We start from the raw sequence: 14077 nt of genomic DNA, 5'->3' as shown, positions 1-14077 counted from the left end.
CGGTAGGCAAGTTACGAATACCGCCACAATTAACTAAAATCAGTTATTTAATTTTGATAATGACATATTGTCCCGAGAAAGGAGTTATTCGTATGTTTAATTTATATTGGTGATTAAAAATGAGCAATTTACAGTAACTCCGTCGAATTATGGAGCCCATAATATATATCCGCATGGCATGTACAAGGAGGATAAATTTGTTAGAAACAGGAGGCAGTAGGAAATATAAATGAGAAAAGTCAAGAAAACTTATGCCAGCGAAGCAATCCAGGGAGCGTAACTCTTTGACATATCGAGTGAGCCGGTGCGGCTCTTATTTTCTTAAATTGAGCCCGCGACGGTCGTCGTCGACGGCCCGTTCTGCATAATTCGACAATTAAAATTCTCGTTTGCCCTGCTATAAACAAATAAGAAGAAACGAAAATGATTCCGCGAGTTACGCGTCTCCCAGAGGTCTACGTGTTTCGCCGGCGTTCGACGTACGACAAAAGCCGAGTTGGCATTTTCGCGTCCAGCAAGCGAGATGGACGCGTTAGAGTTAAGGGTCTACCGGGACGAGTTCACCGTATCGTTCTTTGCATTAATCGTGTCGAAGCTCGGCGGGAGGTAAAACAAAAATAGTAAAAAGAGACGAGGTAATTTTTAGTTGTATGCTCTTGGATAAATGCATTGCACTGGCTTTAATAAAACCGCGCGATGCGTCGGCTTAAGCGGGTGGTTTTCAAATTTTTATTCAAATTCTCTTCATATATATTGCGAATGAAAATAGTTCGACGTCATCTGTATTCGCTATTGGTAGTCTCAAAATTTCAACTACAAGCTCTTACACAATGATTTTCGCTTACATGGTCAATGCTTAATTTCCGAATCTATTCGTCGGCTTTGCCTCTTGTCCCACATCACGTTCTACAGCATCGAATTGTGAAAACGTCTTTATAAAACCTAAGCGAATAGATGGGGAAATGCAAAAACGAGTGCGCGTTATAACATTCAGAAGGAAAAAAAGTAAAATTCAGAGTTGAGACTTTGTCCCGGCAATTTCCGTAAGCATCACAATAACCAAATGATTATTGCGTCATTCGGACACCTTCCATCGCTATAAAAAATCGGAGAAAGAGAAAAATCTTTGGCAAAACCGTGCGCCAATATGGTAACGGGATCTTGGGCACGTAGACGACGTGCCTTAGAAGATCCGAGGAGGTTGGGCTTGGACTTTACACCCTCAGCTTAGCGAATATAGTCGCGCACTGCCCCTGTGGGGCCAACAACGGTAGATTCAAAACCAACTCCACGTGCTCCGCGACTTGGCAGCTCTCGGAACTCGCATTGCCGACTTTGCTGAAGCTGCTGAAGACATATGCCCGGACAAACTACTCGACTACCTTGGCAGCCACAACGATCATTACCTTCTTTCTTGTACAACTAATAAATACTAATAATAAGATGCCGTGTCAGACATAAAGGGTTTCCGACAGAATTATCAAGACTTTCAACATAATCGTTAAATGATAATGATACGACAGCTCATTAATTTTAAATGGAACTAATGAGTTATAAAACAAGATATATAAATTAAAAATGTTTGCTGTAAAATGGGAGTTAAGCATTCGAATAGTTCATTCGAATCATTCAAATTCAATTACTCCGAGATATTATTTATTGCGTAGAGTCAAATATTTTATTTTCTAAAAATTGTCTGTTACAGCTAACTTTGTCTTTACATGTATTGTAATGTAAACTAGAACTATAATATTTGTATTAAAATTATTATATTTATTTTATTCGCGTGAAATCATTTTTATTTCTCATCAATATCTATTACTTTAGAAGAATACTTTAGAATGAGTAGAAAGAACTTTAGAATACTTACTATTTATCGGAATAGTGTTTTTAATTATTAATTATTCCATTGTGAATATGTATGCCGAAGTAATTTATCAAAATTATAAAATTCATTCAGACATAGCGATACTATTGTGCATTATCGATACAATTATTCATTATTATTTAACGATTCGTCGATTACAAGCCTTTGATAATATGTGCACGTACTTCAAAATTTAAATGTTAGTACAATGATAAAGTAAAATAATTCATTTCAAAATAATTTCTGTGTACACACGAAAATCTTTGTGCTCACAATAATTATCTGGCATGTTTATATAATTATTTGGCATGATATTTTACATACAATGTACACACCCTCGCACCCGTGCGCGCGCGCGCGCGCGCGCCCGCACCCACACACGCACGGCCGTACGCATACGCACTCACTCACACGCGCGCACACACATTAATATTGATAATAATAACAAATAGAGTACAGTGAAATGAGTATTAGGCATTAAATATTGCAAATTGCCTTTACTAATCGTTAATAAATCTTAATGCTATAATTTGTTTATCAAGCATAAAGCACCGTTATGATAATGGAAATAAAATCATTGCTCTTTTCTAGAGTGTATTAACCATCTATCTCTCTCTCTCTCTCTCTCTCTCTCTCTCTCTCTCTCTCTCTCTCTCTCTCTCTCTCTGTATATACATATACATATATATATATACATATATATATATATATATATATATATATATATATATATATATATAAAATACGTATATATCAAATAATATGCGTTTATTCGAATAATACATAATAATTATCGAGTGCATTCGTTTTATCATTGCGCTCAATTTTGAATTAATAAATCCGCGAATGCACGTACGCGCTCGACAAAACTTGCTTTCCTCCTCGAGCCCCGCACACGCGAAAGTCCGGACCATTCGAGTAGCCCCAGGGAACCGACAACTTTATTAATATCTTTATCAAAAACAGCGTCATCACGGCCCACTGGGCGAATCGCAATGCGTGCGATATCTCGAGGGCATAGTGACCGGCCCGTGACCAAAGTTTCGTTAAATAATTCGCCGTAACTCCCCCCGCGCCTCTTACTTAGTCCCTTGAAAATATTGGGCGTGTGAGAGTGGACGAATCGACAAGCGACGACCCATTCGTCTCCATTGGATGTACGATTTAGTAAGTCTTTATAGCGCGAGGACGCACCTTTATTCTAATTAATATCACGATTTTCTTGTACAAAAGTATACATAATTCTCACAAGAATTCTTTGTCGTGAAATATTATTTTAGCTTAGTCATGATTAATGTGTGATCGATAAGCAATGTATCAATTGTCGAAAGTTAATTTTTTATTATAATCAGAAGAAAGTTTTTAAATATTTTTAATAACAGCGAACGGAACAAGTTAATTTACTGCTCTGAATATAAGGTGAGTATTAATAAAACAACATATTTACTTGAGGAATTATCTAATAATAGTTTGTTTGTGGTACTTGATGAAGGTGTAGAGCAATATTAACAGAAAAAATATCAGTATCAATATTGGAATGATATTATTCTAAGCATTGCCGTTCTTACATTCCCAGCATTTCCTTATGCCGTGGCAAAATATTACACGTACATAAGTAATAAATGAAATAGCCCAAGTGGTCTTACTCTATATTATGCTAAAGTTAAAATAATCCTGGATCGAAAGGTAGTAGGAAATACCGGAGATATTAAAAATTCATTCGGAAGGATAAATTCTTTAAATTATAGGTGTACCGTGCAGAATTTAAAAATTTCAGCGCTCACGTAATGGAGCGAGAGATTTGAGGTGGAGCTTATAAATCTTGTACGAGTCGCACGCGACAAGTTGGAAGTTATTAAGATTTGGGTAACGACCCGTAGGAAAATGGAAAGCGTGTAGACGAGTATGAGCGTGTGGACGCATCAGGCCGGGATCGCACTTGATTAAGATCCTCGAGGTAAATAGTGGCAAATACGGCGAGGGATAGAAGAAGCTAAGAGAGTCGGGGTGCTTTATGACTTTGCGTGGCCCCATCAGGCCCCATCAGGCCCCATCCATTACGGCCCCTTCCAATCAACACTCGGGCTTTTCATCACTTTTCATCTAACGCGTGTGTGTACTTTCTCTGGCTTTCCCATAGCTGCTCGGGGGCTAAACTTATTTTGTCAATTATTTTAAATACATAATGATTGTGCGCCGTTAAAAGTCACAGCAATGCACATTTTGCTATAGATCTTGTAACGATAAAGGCCGTAATAAAGCAACAAATATAGACATCTATAGAGTTATCATATGATTATCAAAATGAAATTAATGTAATTATACAATTATAATAATGCTCGGTAGTGTTATTAATAATAGTTATATTTTAATACATCAATGATAAATTTAGATGCACAAAAAGATAAATGAAGATAAATATTATTTATTCTAAAGCCTATGGCTAACACAGTAGTCAGCTTTCTTATTTATAAACCTCTTTGAAGATAACAATTGAATTAATTTTTATAAGATTTCTTCTTTTTTTTTTTTTTTTTTTTTTTTTTTTTTTTTTTCTTTTTTTTTTGTATTGCTTTTGTCAATAAATTATTAATAATTACAATCTAAATAAATATAAAGAAAGAAATAGGCAATCAGAGATGTAATCTAAGCAAGCTAGTTTTAGCCATCGAGATACATAAAACAAATATTATTATGGGATTTCGTTTAGTTTACAAGAAAAAGTCTTTGTCTAACGCAGACATACGTTGAGGCAACATATCAGAGTGATAGATGTAGGTGGTAGATACAGGTATCTTATAAAAAAAAAAAAAAAAAAAAAAAAAAACAGGTATTTTATAAAAAAAAAAAAAAAAAAAAAAAAAATAAAAAGTATTCGGCAAAAAATTAATTATCGACTATTTTTTAATCCAAATGCCCGAAAGTCTATTTAATGAAATAGTCATGTGAAATATAACGATCAATGGTTTTCTATTGGATAAATACGGCTTGATGATTTGTATAAATACAATAGTAGCAGAAACATGTGTGAAATTTTGTAATCTTGTAATTTTGAATTTCTAACAAATGCAGAACTGAGCAGTCGACAAACCGACCCTTTATGCTCACTTGCAGAATAATGCATAACGAAAGAGAAAAGATCAAGCGACGCGCGCGATCGTCACAGCACATAGGAGAGTGAGTGAGAGTGTGAAATGGGGTGGGGTGGGGTGGGTTGGGTTGAGTTTGGCGGTGGCGGTGGGGGGATGGACGAGGCAACGAGCTTGGAGAGAAGAGAGAGGGAGAGAGATATATGTAGCGGCGTAAAGTTATGATGGTTTATGAATACCTCGTAACGAATGCAGCAGCCCCCCGCATTTTGGCAAGTGAATAGGCGCGCACCCGCACGACGTATAATGCGTAACTATGACGCGTGATTTTCTATACTGAAAATTGTTTTACGCCTATAAACAGAGGCGCGGACCTGCTGGTCGACAGTTGGCGCGTAAAAGTATAATGACCATTTTGGCGCCGAGCGATGGATGCGCGCCGAGATCGACTGTGTTTTATATTCGCGCGACGTAACTCGATTTCATGGACTGGCGTGTTATTCCTTTCTACTTTGTATTGACAATAATGAAATTATCGGCATGGATTCTCTATTTGTATACATGACTTGCAAAAATGTGACGGGCGCATACGGTAATGGGAAAATAGTCAGGTGAAGTGTACAGAAATAGGAGCCGAGATTAAACAGGGAAATGTATATGCGTGGAGCGATATCAATGAGGTGAAACGTTTCACTGCTTTCATTGCTTAAACTCAACGAAATGGGCAAATTTAATGTGATGTTACAAGTACTTTTAAATTTAGCAGCTCGCTGATATTCTAGTAAGTTCATAGACTTGCAAAAATGTGACGGGCGCATACGGTAATGGGAAAATAGTCAGGTGAAGTGTACAGAAATAGGAGCCGAGATTAAACAGGGAAATGTATATGCGTGGAGCGATATCAATGAGGTGAAACGTTTCACTGCTTTCATTGCTTAAACTCAACGAAATGGGCAAATTTAATGTGATGTTACAAGTACTTTTAAATTTAGCAGCTCGCTGATATTCTAGTAAGTTCATACGACAATTTATATATATATATATATATATATATATATATATATTACAATCTAGCTTAGCATAATTAGTACAAGATAGCTGATACAATTACTAACGACTACTTATTTTTGGCTAATAAATGTCTCTTTATACCCGCATACTCGTTGTCATATTTATTACTATAAAGTAAAACTATTTTAAATATTTTAAAAGGCATGCATTATTACCTGGAATAAGATTTTGAAAGTGTACAGAGAGCAACGTGGATGACAAGCAATTGATTATTAATGTTAAATCATCGCGTTGTGGACAACACGAGTGTTTGTAATGCGTCTGTAAATGTGGATTGGATTCTGTAAATTTCAAACAGATTAATGAGTCGCCCAAGACTTGTCGAATATCATTGTGAAAGAAACGAACGAGAAAGAGGCAAATTTATAAATTTTGTGCATATTGTAATAAGTATTATTAAGAGTGTTCGAGCCAAGCAAATGTTCTCCCACACTAGCGCTTAAAATTATCGTACTCAGTATTGTCGTTTTTGTACGTGCCTTCTTACCCTAAACCCATTACACTCTCATAGTCCAAAAGCGTGAAAGAAAGAAAAAAAAAGAAAAAGAAAAAAACTGATGTAAGGGTGCTCGCACCAACAGCACAAAACAATCGCTCCTCTACTTTTCTTACGACCAACTAATTTATGCCCTTTTTATATCATATGATAGCTCGCGTCGGCCAATGACAAAGTCAGAGGAGAAAGAAAGAGACCCCGACGGATCATTGACGTGCAGCTACGGGGGGAGGGGGCCGAGTAATTTCCAATTTGTAAGTGGACCCCATACCGCGCAAACGATATGTACGTAGAATTGCGTTTAACTCGAGTATGCAATATGCTATGACACTTGATTAAAACGCCACGATGACGCACTGCGTTTCCATATCTGTCTCTCCTCTCCTTCTCGCTCGCACGCGGTATATATCTCGTTTCAATGCCAATATGAAATCCCCTTAAATGGAATTAGCAATAGTTTGTACAGGAGATATCTTGATGGTTTATGTGTATAAAGCCTGAATACCTTAACGAACAGTTGCGTTTAGGGGCGCTTCATCCAAATATCTACTCATATAGTGTATTATATATGGCTGCTGTAAAAATTATCTTTACGAGTGAGAAAGAGCTGAATAATTGAAGACATTAAATACTCGTGTCCCATGAAATGAAGCAATAAGCTTTTATTGCCTCTATACATTTGGTTGTTAAATTTTTTTCTTCTCACAAAATTTTTCCATCCGTTTAATGCTTTAACGAAGAAATTACAACTATTGAATGTAGAAAAGCACAAGTTTCTTAATTGAATGTATAAAAGCACAAGTTTCTTAATTTTTTTCTTCTTTTTTTATCTCCTCAAACCCCCCCCCCCCCCCCCCCCCCCACCAATCACCAAACCACCGCCACCCTCTCACAGCCCGCCCGCCCGCCCGCCCGACCCAAGTCAAATTAGCATTACGACGCAATTCGATTATTAATCGATATTTGAAATTTGCCATAAAGTAGTATGTTACTTTTCAATGATATATTAACAATTATTTACGGGCGTTTAAACACATTTAATTTATTTATCAATTATAATATGCGCCTGTATGTGGGCGCGAATGTTTCTGTGAATTAATTGCTCTTAAGAAAATTATCTATGACTTTGAAATATAAATAAAAATTCCCTTGTACCTTAACTGTAGTATAGACGTGCATTGGTAGTTAATATTGGCTATATTGTAAACAAGTAACATTACTCTCTGTATTTTATAAAATTGCTCAACGGCAACTTAAACAATTTAACGGCAACATCATATTTACTTACAAAAGTCAAAAAGTCCTTAGCACAGAACTCAATTGACTTTTAAAGTCACGTTATAGTGGATTATCTTTTGCAAAGAGACGAATCGAGACTTTTATTACGAAATAAAGCGCTGAATATTTAACGCACTTTTTGCCTTCGAGGCTTGAACATCTCGGCAATACGCACATAAAGCAGCGACCGTGGATGCCGCTCATTCGTTACAATAATTTTTCAAAGGCCAGAAAATCGAAGAGTGCAAAGTTGATTTTGCCCGGAGCAGTGCAGTCCGAATGTTAGTGCAACCTCGACATAAGGCCTTACTACTACTACTACTACTACTACTACTACTACTACTACTACTACTACTACTATTACTACTACTACAAGCTATATATGATGTACTAGCTCATTGAATTGAATAGCACGAGTGGGAGTGAGTGAGAGGTAGCGAGAGTACTGCGACCGTTCGAGACGGAGAGACAGAGAGACAGAGAGACAGAGAGACAGAGAGACAGAGAGAGAGAGAGAGAGAGAGAGAGAGAGAGAGAGAGAGAGCGAGAGAGACATCCGGCTAGATATACTAACAGATGGAAGTGTTAATAATTGATAGTCGCGCCCCTCTAGTTGATACTCTGGTGTTCGGACCAAGATCTAGGGGTTGTTATGTACCCGGGGAGGGAGGAGGGTGTGCTCACGTTCTTTCTCTTCGCTTCTTTTTTTTTTCTTTTTTTTTTCACCTTGCTTTTTTCGGCTACTGGAGAAGCAGGAACCGCTGAAGTGCGCTGCACGCGCAAATTGATTTACGCGAGAGAGCAGATCATTTTGACCTTTGCATATAAAATATTCAGACGCAACGAGTGGACGGCTTTTGCACTTGAACGCGTTCTGATTGATTTTGCACATTCTGAAATATTTAGTTTGCAATTTTATCATACTTTTTTTTTTTTTTTATATCGAAATTGCATTATTCGTTAATTATTTTACTCGATATGTCGGCAATACCAAGATTATTTCTTTCGTTACTTTTTGCTATGAGACACCTAATTTCACAGATAAATTCACCTTTAAATGCGAACAACATTCATACGTACATTCTTACGTACATATGTACTTTGTACTTTGTCATAAATATTTTATGATCGCACGAGTGCATTGTATTATGGGATTATAAACGTAGCTTACTAATTCATTTATTCGAGGTACACTTATAAATATGTATGAGACGGAATAATGTTAAAAGTGACGTAGCCCAAGTTTTTATTTAGCAATGGTTATTTTTTGTACTTTAGAATTCTAAAAGTCTTATTTATAAGCTTACGTTAACTCAAATCATTAAGATTATTTTTCTCCATATTCATCATTATTAATGTAGAGTATTTTTTGTCAATGTGTAATACAGAACATTGAAAATAATTCTTTGAAAGATAACGAACGACTGTCAACATTGACTCATCAAATGAAAATAGAAAAAAAAAATTAAAATTCTTGATTTGTTGTTTGAATGTATTCATTTTTTTTTTTGTTGTTTTTTTTTTTTTTTTTTTTTTATAATAATATTATATACGAATTTTTCTCATAAATTACATAACAGTAAATATTTTATCAATTGTTTTAATGTACAAAATTAGTAAATACGTAGGTTTCAGTAAGCAGTTGTCGAATGCTATTTTTAAAAACACAACTTCTATTAATAAACTATTAAAGTGACGTACAAAGTAAAATCAATACTTGCTCAAGGTCTATATTGAAATAGAAAGTTATTTTTATGCACGGAGTTAATCGTTTTTTCTTTCATTTTTTTATGTATATATATTTATTATTATGTATAGGAGTAATTTAGCAAAAATCTATGATTAATTTGTTTTATTTTTAACACTAACATTCTCATTAGATTGTTTACTAAGATGCTATAGATAAAATTATATTATGTTATTATTAAAATTTTCTTACGAATTTGTTGTATAGAGGTGTGTAAATACTTAATCACCAAATTCATTGGAATTTTAATACAAGTTTCTAGCAAAACAGATTTTTAATCTACGTTTATACGTTCGATGTCTATGATCAATATTTATTATCTTTTTAATGATATCAACGACAAGCATATTTGGCAAATATGTTACTAGGTAAATTTCAGCTTTTATACTCTAAGTATATTTTTTGTTTGTTTTTTTTTTTTTTTTTTTTTTATAATTAGTAGGTGCCATTGCGACTATCGTAGTTACCATATCTGGTATATATGGTAAGAAGCATTGAAAGTCATCGGAACTCTCTCATTAATTGGCCCTAGACGTTGTCGATGAATTACAAAAATCCATAGCCATAAATTCTTGAATTTCGTAGCACTGAATCGAGTCGTTAACTATTTAAAAATTCGATGGAATATATACACACACACACATATATATATATATATATATATATATGTATGGAGAGAAAGAAAGAGAGAGAGAGAGAGAGAGAGAGAGAGAGAGAGAGAGAGAGAGAGAGAGAAAAGAGTCCGGTCAATGATGGTTACGCTTGTGGGAGAAGTATGCGAAAGAATGCTCTTAGATGGCTTGACTTCATGGCCAAGAGGAGACGTACATCGTCCGCGAGGATTAAGGGACAGTCAAAGTCCGACATCGAAAAAGGTCCTCCCGGCATAATGGACGCATTAGTGTACCCGACCTTCGGTTTAATTAGTTTACATTACAGCGAGACATCGTCACATTGGGACGCACGGCCGAGGGGTCGACGACTATGACGCGCGAATGGCGTCTCTCCCTCTCTCTCTCTCTCTCTCTCTCTCTCTCTCTCTCTCTCTCTCTCTCTCTCTCTCTTTCTGTACAAGGCCACGTTGATTAATCGGGAAAGTTTGATACGGTGGGAAACGATAATCACGCCTCGTTTAGTGGCGTAGCCGTACGCAGGTCGCCGTCGTTGCCTTCGCGCAATCTTCATCGCCATCTCGCCTTGTCGTCTATGTATAATGCGCCCGCCTGTCACTCCTGGGACTCCTCGCTATCATTGAAAGTTTATTTCTCTGCGGCCGTCGGTTGTTACGGGGGTGGGACTCCACTGAAACGGACTGATTTCGATGCGCAAGTTGGACGGTGCGCAATTATGTCGGGAAATGTTTGTCTTGTTTCCTCTTTTATTTGCGAGATGTGATGAGCTCGGGAGCGACCTATTTTCTTTCTTTTTTCAAGATTATTCATGTAATTATGAGTGAAATAATTATAAAAAAAACCACGCCTTCTCTGTGGATTCACTCCGGATGCTTGTCCACCTACCAACCACTTATTTATTTGCTAGTTCATCACTTTTTAAGCATTTTTTTTTTTTTTTTTTTTTTTTTTTTTAATTGCAAGCTGCTAAATAAATGTGAGGATGTTAGTTATCGGGATGATTGATACTTATACGATAAGATATGGGTCTTTAAAAAATTGCGAGAAACAGAGTGTGAGAGACTGAGCAAAATTGCAAGAAGAAGCCGATGAAGAGTTGAATTTATCACAAAATTAATGCACGATTAATTCAATTATTTGCTAATAAAATCCATTAGTTTAAACGCTGTAATTTAATTTTTGCATATAATTTTATCCGTCATATGTCATTGTAACAAGTGAAGTTATTTAACGTATCGTTGTGTTACATTCACGTACACGTTCAATTTAAGCGTAAATGACGTTCGACCGTATGCAAGAAGATACTACAATAGTATAATTGGAAAATTCAGGTGATGTCAATTGCTTTCCCAATGAAATTGCGCATACCGAGCATCCGAGACATCCGTCGCTACGTTTAACGTTTCGATGATCAACTTGGATTTTCCCGTAAACATACGCTTGCACAAACATAACCAGGCAGCTCATAAAATTATTATGGCGCCCTTAAGAATATAAAAGTCGGGGCAAAAACAAAGCAAGGTCGAAATAGATTTTAGTCGTATCTTAGTAGTCAGTCAACCATCCATTTACTTAATTCCCATGGCGTCTTGTTTATTTTTCATTGATCTATTATTTATAAAATCACAGCTAATCAAAGACCAAGTAGTGGATAAGTGGGAGGAACATATAGGAAAGGTAGATTGCTAGGAAAGGAAGAATCGAGAGATGAATTGTGTGAGTGTGGTGGGGATTGAGAGAGAGAGAGAGAGGTCGCAGACGGAGATTTCCCCAGGTGATCGGTTGCTGACCGGCAACTTGTGTACCCATGGTTATTGAAAAATGTCCTACGCTGACTAAACGTTTCTGTTTCGCGCGTTCGTTGTTTTTTCGTTTCTGCTTTCTCTCTTCTTCGCTATATCAGTTGGCGCAAAGCGTTACTATCCTTTTTTTCAAATGCTTTTACGCGCAGATTGGCTATCATCGGTTTATTCGAAGCTTCTCTTTCTCTTAACGATAGGGGAGTTTTCCACAATTCCAGATAAAATGTAATTATTAGAATATGGGATTTCTCACCAAATAAATATCATTATATGCAACATAAAGAATATGATAATACACTATAAAGTTATCAATTTTATAGTAATTGTAAATTTCATTAGAATCTACGTTTCAACAAATAATAAATACGTCTTGGTTAATACGGAATACTTCGTATTTAGAAAGTTGAAAAGTTTCATATGGTCCTATAAAAGTGTGATAAAAAGGATGTAATGCATAATTTGATAATAATAATAAACAAAGAAAATTCGTGTTGGTTATGGTTCCAGCACAATGAGTTAAATCTGTTATTTTTAAAAGATAATGATCAAAATGGATTAATTTTTGTTCCGCAATAATATTTATTTATTTCATCAATAGTATCGAAAACGTAAATATTTTAATCTTAAATTTTTTAAAATAGCATATCGCAATGTACAATAATACTCAGTGGTAAGATAAAATAAAAATGCTATGAGTAATAATGTACGCGTAAGGAGGTATCAATAAGAAATATAAATGCAGTGAATAAATCGACGTATAAGCAAGAATTCGTATGGGGGACAGTTGATTCAGAAAATTAATATTAGAGAACCCAGTTATCTCTTCGGTTAATATGTAAGGGGTTAATACGAAGGCGCACCCCCAGGAGTCGTAAGGTGGCAAAGATAGAGAGTCGCTCTCTCTCGCTCTCTCTCTCTCTCTCTCTCTCTCTCTCTCTCTCTCTCTCTCTCTCTCTCTCTCTCTCTCTCTCTCTCTCTCTCTCTCTCTCTCTCTCTCTATCTCTCACTGCCCCCTCCACCTTTTCTCACACATTCGCTCCTCCCTTCCCTCTGTATCTTCTGTACGGAATAAGAGGCGCTTATATACGAACGTCCTATATATTTTGCGTAATGCACACACGTTAGTGTTTCGTAGCGAAATACCAAGAGAGACGGAGGTGAGTGAGAGTGAGCGCGCACGAGAGTTAGTGGGGGCTGAAGGGGAGAGAATGAAAGAAAGAGAGTCGACGTTTGTGAACCCTTTAACCTAGCGGTGAGGCGGAGACAGAACAAACACACTACATAACCTCGTCGCACTCTGCATATTTCATATTTATATTAAACTGATTAAGACATGTTACCGAGAGCGCGAGTGCTCGCGTGCTTTAATACAGATATGTGGAGTTTGTTTCTGAACTGGCATTCATTTTAATGGAATTTGTAATTAAATGAGCTATATGCTCAGCGCAAAAGACCTCTTTCTCCCTTTTCATCACCCACCTTTCTTTTCGTCCTTTAATATACCTATTGCTCGACCCCTTTTTCTCCGCTATTTATATCTATAAGACCCTCACTCATATCCGGCTATATTCCGCGATTGCGATAGCCAAGTGTTTTGCATCTCTCTTCGTTTCGTTGCTTATCGTTGGACCAGGCATTTACAGATTTCAAATTAGTTTTCCTTCTTCTTTTATGTTTTTCATAACTTTAAGCCTGAATCGTTAGAAGCTGAGACTAAAGTTTTTTTTCTACCTAAGCCGTATAATCTTCATACTTAGACAATTTTTATTCTTGCTCTGTTTATTGCAGGTATTAGAAAAGGATTCGAGTTTAAACAGGTGCTTGCTTACATATTAATGGCCAGAGAGCGATCTTAAAAAATGTATATAAAAGAATGTTGAATAAATATTATTTTAATATATAATAAATTGTGTATTCACAAGTGATAAAATATTTGATAAAATACTTCATACAATATATATATATATATACACAATAATTTTCTTCGACAAATATTATTTTATAAAAATCGTCTCCTATTTTTGTCTAACAATATTTATTTTTTCAATTCGATAAATATTATTTATGAATTAGTTTTAAATAAATTATTATATAA

Source organism: Ceratosolen solmsi, unplaced genomic scaffold (assembly GCF_000503995.2).
Source record: "Ceratosolen solmsi marchali unplaced genomic scaffold, CerSol_1.0 scaffold3, whole genome shotgun sequence".
Lineage (NCBI taxonomy): Eukaryota > Metazoa > Arthropoda > Insecta > Hymenoptera > Agaonidae > Ceratosolen > Ceratosolen solmsi.
Note: the sequence above shows the minus strand (reverse complement) of the source record.